Source organism: Pollachius pollachius (assembly GCF_949987615.1).
Source record: "Pollachius pollachius genome assembly, chromosome: 13".
In the NCBI taxonomy this organism is placed as follows: Eukaryota; Metazoa; Chordata; class Actinopteri; order Gadiformes; family Gadidae; genus Pollachius; species Pollachius pollachius.
Window position 1 is genome coordinate 13619860 of NC_136946.1, and position 6924 is coordinate 13626783.

At 48.8% G+C, this 6924-nt stretch overlaps 1 protein-coding gene across 1 annotated transcript in view; it reads right to left on the bottom strand.

The window, feature by feature from the left end:
• Positions 1-4087, bottom strand: part of col8a2 (collagen, type VIII, alpha 2) — a 43852-nt gene extending 39765 nt beyond the window's left edge. Inside the window, exon 1 of the mRNA XM_079749574.1 lies at positions 3116-4087. The gene's annotated coding sequence lies outside the window, so the exon portion shown is untranslated. The remainder of the gene's footprint in view (positions 1-3115) is intronic.
• Between the last annotated feature and the right edge of the window lie 2837 nt (positions 4088-6924).

Here is a 6924-nt window from a genome sequence, read left to right on the forward strand (position 1 = left end):
TGTCAAGGCATTACTTCTTTGCTTCTCTCGAGCCCAAATGTGGTTCAGGCATGGTTCTTTTTATGATTCTCAGGATCGCTGTGATGGCGACGGTCTAAAAAGCAGGAACGAGATTAACTTTCCACAACGAAAAAATGAAAAAAGGAAAGAAAGACTTCACAGTTGTTTCGAAAAGCACCATTGAACAGTTTTGACACGTTTTGGGCCATGAAAATGCCTCGCTTTGCCGTCAGCAACATAAGCACGCGGTTTGAGCTACAGGCGGTTTGAGTGTACTCTAATGTTCTAAGCTTGTGTGTATGTGTATGTGTATTACTGTGTGTGTGTGTGTGTGTGTGTGTGTGTGTGTGTGTGTGTGTGTGTGTGTGTGTGTATGCATGTGTAGCTGTGTATAACTATTTGAGTGTGTGTTTGTGTGTGTGTGTGTGTGTGTGTGTGTGTCCATCTCGTAGTGCCTTCATCATGACTGGAATATATGGGTATGATTGGTCACACTCACGCTTTAATATCAAAAGCACTCAGTGGCCAGCAGGGGAGAGTGGTTTCCGCTTGTCAGTCTAGGTTAAGACACATACCACACACACAAAAACACACACACACACACACACACACACAGGCACACATACCCCAACACTCAGAAATCCACAGAGGCGTCTCCCCTACAGCCACCCATCGCCCAGTAACCAATCACTTAGCACCCATCCCAGGAGTAGAGAATCTTAGACGTTGGCATGTGGTCACCGTGGTTACGAGAAAAAGTCGCCACTTCTTACTGGTATCCACCTGGCAGACAACTGGGCCCTCCCTGGGTTTGCCAGTGAGTAGGTGGGCGGGGGCGCGGGGGCGGGGCATACATCCCCTGACCTATAGGTACTTATAAGGTAATACTGGTGCTTGTTGGGAGGGAGAGGACAGAGCCAATGGAAAATGTGCTGTAAGTGTGACTGCTGCAGGGGTGTGTTTCAGGTAAATAACAGCCAAACGCGGCAGACACACAGACAGAGACGGACGGACAGAGACGGACGGACAGACAGACAGGGCGACAGGCAGACATACAAACAGAGAGAGAGAGACAGACAAACAGACAGAGTAACAGACAGACAGACAGACAGACAGACAGACAGACAGACAGAGAGAGAGAGAGAGAGAGAGCGAGAGAGAGAGAGAGAGAGCGAGAGAGAGAGCGAGAGAGAGAGAGACAGACAGATATAGACAGAGCGACTGACGGACATACAGACAGCTATAGACAGACGTGAATAATAACCAAATGCATTAGACACACAGAAGGAGACGGACGTACAGCGATGGAAGGAAAGACAGACGGAGCATCAGAAAGACAGACAGCCAGAGAGACAGACGGACAAAGAGAGAGACAGACAGAGAGAGAAAGAGACAGAGATAGACAGACAGACATAAAGAGAGAAAGACAGAGAGGTGGAACGCTCCACAGGTTCGATAGCACCGAGTGCTGCTATTATCATCAGCGCCAGAGTTCACACTGCTGCACACGCCTGTTGTTCCACATTGTGTTGATACATGTACTCTGAGGTACTAGGCAAGCACACATGTGCAAGCTCTCTCTCTCTCTCTCTCTCTCTCTCTCTCTCTCTCTCTCCTTCTCTCAGAGCATTAAAGAGCACAGGATAGAAATATGTGACTGAAATATTTGTCTAATATCCTCTCCCTCTCTCGCTCATAACATGTTTACTACGCCCCGCTAATTGCCATGTCGCTACATCCTGCCGGCCCAGGCCACTTTCTCTTCTCTCTTACTCTCTTTTTTACTTTCCTTCTCTTTTTCCCCCGCTCGCCTTCCCAAGCCCCTTTCCCAATCCCCTTCCGTTGAGTCGCATCGCATACCTGAAGACAGAGCTTCAGGAACGTATCCACCCCCCCCCCCCCCCCCCCGTTCCCCTTTATGTTTGTGATGGAGGGATGCCGTTACAAAGGAATGCGGACCCACATGCCAGAGACGTCACAACAGATGGACAGAGGAAGGAGGAATAATGGGAGAGGAGGTGGGGGAATGAAAAAAAGAGTAGAAATTACGAAGGGGGGAATGAAACGGCGGACCATGTGTGTCCGCGTGCGCCGCAGTGTTGACTCTGTGACGCAGCCCGCCATATGCAGACGGGAAACAAACATCGCTGTCTGCTTGCTCACTAGATGACAACAGCAGGGGAGCAGGTGGGGAAACCATGGCAGCAGATGAACACACTCGCTGATAACACGGAAGGTAGTGGGGCAGGCCTGCGCTAAAGTACGAAAACAAGTAGTGTAGTGTAGTGTAGTGTAGCTATTCAAAAACAAACGTCTGTAGAAGTCATGGCTGCTTGATGCCCGCCCGACACATTATTGAAAGGAACGTGGTACAGCCACGCACGCTAACAGTAGGAGTTCCATGAGATAAACGTATGCCGATAAAAGACCCACTTTGTTATATTAACCGAAACGAGACGTATGAATACACAGAAATCCGGGAATCAGGAAATCAGGAAAAAGTCGTTCTGTCACCTGATCACCTAATCAATAACATCTCTCGGCAGCACTGAGACTGAGTGAGAGTGTGAGAGTGTGAGAGAGAAAGAGAGGGAGAAAGAGAGAGAGAAAAAGAAAAGCGTAACCACGCACTGTACTTTCAAAACAGCTAAAGGGTGCACAATTACAACATGGCTTTGATATAGCGCCGCCGTGCATAATAAAGAGTGACAGGCCGGAGCTGGGTTCGGGTAGAACTGGGCTCGGAGCAGCTTTTTAATCTGCCAGCCAGCACACTCCCTGCCCCTGTATGAGTGCTACCTCCAGCTTAGCCCCGAGAACAATCACGTCCCGTGACTGAGATATTAAACCTCTCCGTTGACATCCCTGTTTCACTTTCTTCTTACTTTATACAGTTAGGAAGCTCCTGTGTGACTGGATGTGTGAAGGTAGGGGACATTGAGCGAGAAGAATCAGCCCTAGGACTGCGAGAGAGAGAGAGAGAGAGAGAGAGAGAGAGAGAGAGAGAGAGAGAGAGAGAGATGCTGATAACCGGACAGAGAAAGAGCATTCGGGCAGCAAAGGGAGGGAGGCGAGAGGGGGTGATGGAGGGCGCCAGGGGAGCAGTTTCTCTTACCTTGAGAGCAGGTGGCGGTCGAGATGGGACGGGGGGAAGGGGGAGGGAGGGAGTTCGGTCGGCAGAAGGTGTGAGCTTCACGTGGGTCTTCACCGGCTTGTTTCAGCCACGCAGCTCTCCCGTGGAATGTGATGGCATCAGAAATTCAAAAAAAGCATGCAGCCAAAAACGAATTTTGCACCATCAAAAACCTGAAGTTCAAAATAACAAAACAAATCGATCGAAAGGGAAAAAAGTAGATTGGAGATCTTAGGAACGCACACAGAACTTGGAGACGGGTCCCTCGGGTCCAGTGAAGGCTCACATGTGCAGGGGTAGAGCACAAACAAACACACAAACAAGGCCAAAACACCCCGCAGCCAAGCACACGGCGACAGAAAACTGGTGGCAGAGCGACACGTCTTCTCTTCTCTCAAAATAGTTTTCAACCAAATAGTCCATAAGCAGAGAGATCTTGAGGAGAATGAGAGGGAAAAATTCTACAGTGGGAGAGACAGAGAGAGAAATAGAGAGTGAGTGTGTGTGCGTGTTTGTGAGTAAGAGAGAGTAAGTGAGTGAGTGAGTGAGTGAGAGAGAGAGAGTGGGCTTGGAAAAATCCTTTCTGCTCTGCTTTCGGGCCGTCCAGAAGTGCGTCTGAGGCACACCTTCCCAATCTCCTCGCTCTCACTCTCCAGGGAGGAGAGTAGGAGGGAGAGGGGCAAAGGGACAGAGAGTCAGAGAGAGGGAGAGGGAGAGAGACAGAGAGAGAGAGCGAGAGAGAGAGCGAGAGAGAGAGAGAGAGAGAGAGCAACAGAGAGCAACAGAGAGTAACAGAGGGATAGAGAGAGTAAAACAGTGAGAGTAACACAGAGTAACAGAGAGAGAGGAACAGATAAAGTGTATAAGAGAGAGTAACACGAGAGCACTCCTCAAGAGGGACACTTCACAAACCGGCCAGACTGTCAGTCAGTCAGTCAGCCAGTGAGCCAGACAGGGTCCTATAAGCGAGCTTCTCTTCCAGCCACGGTGCTTATAAGCCAGGAAACACGCACCTCTCCGCTCCGAGCTCACAGGGCTTCCACTCAGCTATACCCCCTGCACCTCTCTCTCCCACTCACTGCCTCACTGCCTCATTTTTTCAGGGGAAAAGACAGACAGAATTGTTGGGTTGGGGGGTAATCATACAAAAGACAAGTGTCCCAGAAGGCTGCCTGCCTGTGCTTAGAGTAAAAGGAGAGGTGGGGGGAGGGGGGCAGGGCGGGGTTGGGTTGGTCGGGTTAGCCCACAGCAGTGTTAGCCCAGACCGAAAGTGAGAGAGGTGGGTTAGGATGGACGGAGGGAGTGAGGGAGGGAGGGGGGTTTTGGAGCCGACTCAGAGGCCACTCCAACAGCCCTGGCGCCCCCCACCCAACCCCAGCCCCTCTATCCATACAGCCATCCAATGTTTTCCCACCAATTCCCTCACACATACATTCAATTAAATATTATTATCATTACCGTGATACCCCTGAGTGGTTAATCATGAAACCTTTGGGAAAAAAAGCAAACCATCGACAAGAAAACTCCTGAGAGGGAGATTCTTATCAACAACGCTAATTGGAGATGATTTAAATGTTGGCTAATAACCATCACAAACAGCGTTGACTACCGCCGCTGTTTAACCAGGTAATATCTGGCGAAGGCCTACAAAACAGGGCACTTAACACGGGCGAAGCATTCCCTTATCTAAGTGGCAGTGTGTAAGCTGGCTCTGTGCACTGTAGCCAGTGAAGCCAAAAGGCTTTCTAGGCTTGCCATTAGACGAGGCCAAAGGAACCCTGGCCCAGCCTCTTCCTGGATGATCTGCTGGGACCCGAGCTATTGGCTGGCTCAGAGATCAGATACAGATTGTTATTCCAACTGAATATTGAAAGACTGTTTAGCAAGGAGTGCACGGTTCCACATCTCAAGGTAGAAAAGGCTCGTATTTAACCTTGGCTATGAAACACAAGGCTGTTTTGTAATCATATATTCAGAGAATCCCCACTGGAGAAATGGGGCCTGTCATAAACAAAATTCAATAAAATATCAACACGGCCGCTTGATTTATTACATCCATTACAGTCCTATGAAAACATTGGGTTGGTTGGCTAGTCGTTTTTGGACTAATTCTGTTTTACTGCTTCAGCATTTTTACCCATTCATTTCAGTTTGCTCACAAAGCTCTCGCTATCTAATTGGTAGACCGCGCATCATTAGATGTCAGGTCAACACGAGTCCTCTCCTCTCTTGCATGAGGAGTCAATTAAATTTAAACAATTCTTGATCAAGCATATTTTTGCAAAATAGAACCCAGCCTTTGAACAACATCATTAGACTACAATTTATGATGATGGGGAAAGTGTTCTGGTATGGTTTTGATCTGCTACTGGCTTACAAAACAAAACAAAGCTGTCTCGTGAAACAGGCCACAAACGTACAACACATGACATGAATTGAATAATCATAAACATATCTGCCGACGAGAACTTCTTTAGGGCTTTGTATACGTCCGCCGTCAATCCCACGATTTACTTCTCGATCGCCAACGGAGAAGGGGTTTGTTTATTTCGAGGGGCGAGGCCAAATTGAAAAAAAATCTTCTTAAAAACAATCCATACACATCCTGCCTATGAAAAGGCCCACGGTGTATACATATATATATATATATATATGTATATATATATACATATATATATATATATATTTAAATAGCTGTGTTGAACCCGTTGTACATGGAAAAGGTGGAGTGACCAACTGCCCAGAAATGATGTCATCAATAAGCCCTGTGTGGTAAAGGGGGCGTTCCGCACACAAAGTCGAGGTCACTGTTCATTCACTGTTAAAAGGTGTGTATATATATACATATGAGTGTGAGTGTGTGTATGCGGGTGTGTTTTCAGAACACCCACCGTAGTAATACCCTCCATGGCGTTTCTTGTTTGTTTGATTCTGTTCCCACTGATACCCTTAACAAGGCAAGACTCACGTTGAAATCATAATTAACACAAACAAAAGCAAATAAGAAACCTGAACTTCATCCAATAACGGTGGCCACGCTACAATTCAGCCCAAGTATTTCTCCTTCAACCCCCGGGCTCCGGGGAACTCAGCTGAGCCTCTTAATATTCAAAATGCTTGACACACACACACACACACACACACACACACACACACACACACACACTAACACACACACTCATTCAACTTCGCCGGGCTCCGGAGGGGGGCCGCCACACACCTCATTGACTCCCAAACCTGTTCCCTTCGCCTCCTTGTGGGACACAAGTCCTCCTCTACCCCACCCCAGCACCCCACCACCGTCTCGCATTTACAAGGTGAAACATTCCCCTTGAAAAGAGGGCAAAAAGAAAACACCTGGTCCTTGTACGTTTTTTTATTTTCTTTCTCTGCCTCACCCTCTCTCTTGCGCCCACTCTCGGCCCCTCCGCTCCTTTCCATTAGCGTGAGGGAAAAACAAACAGCGGTGCGGGTGCCTTGACTCACTCGGAGAAGGGGGCACAGTATAGTGGACTGGACCACAGAAGGCGTCGCACAGGCTTGATGTGCGTCAGGCGGCCCGCCGAAATAAGCCGTGACCGGCACCGCCCGCCGTCACCGGTACGACCCCGCCCTGCCCCGCCCAGCGCAACCCCCCCTACGGGAGGGGTGCGCTGCAGACATTGAGCCAGTCACCCAGGGATGAATGCGTGGGGTGGGGTGGCCTGTTCTGTTCACACAGGTGGAGTATGTTTCTATGTATGTGTGTGTTGTGTGTGTCGTTTGTTTTGCTTTTCGGGGTTGGGATGGGG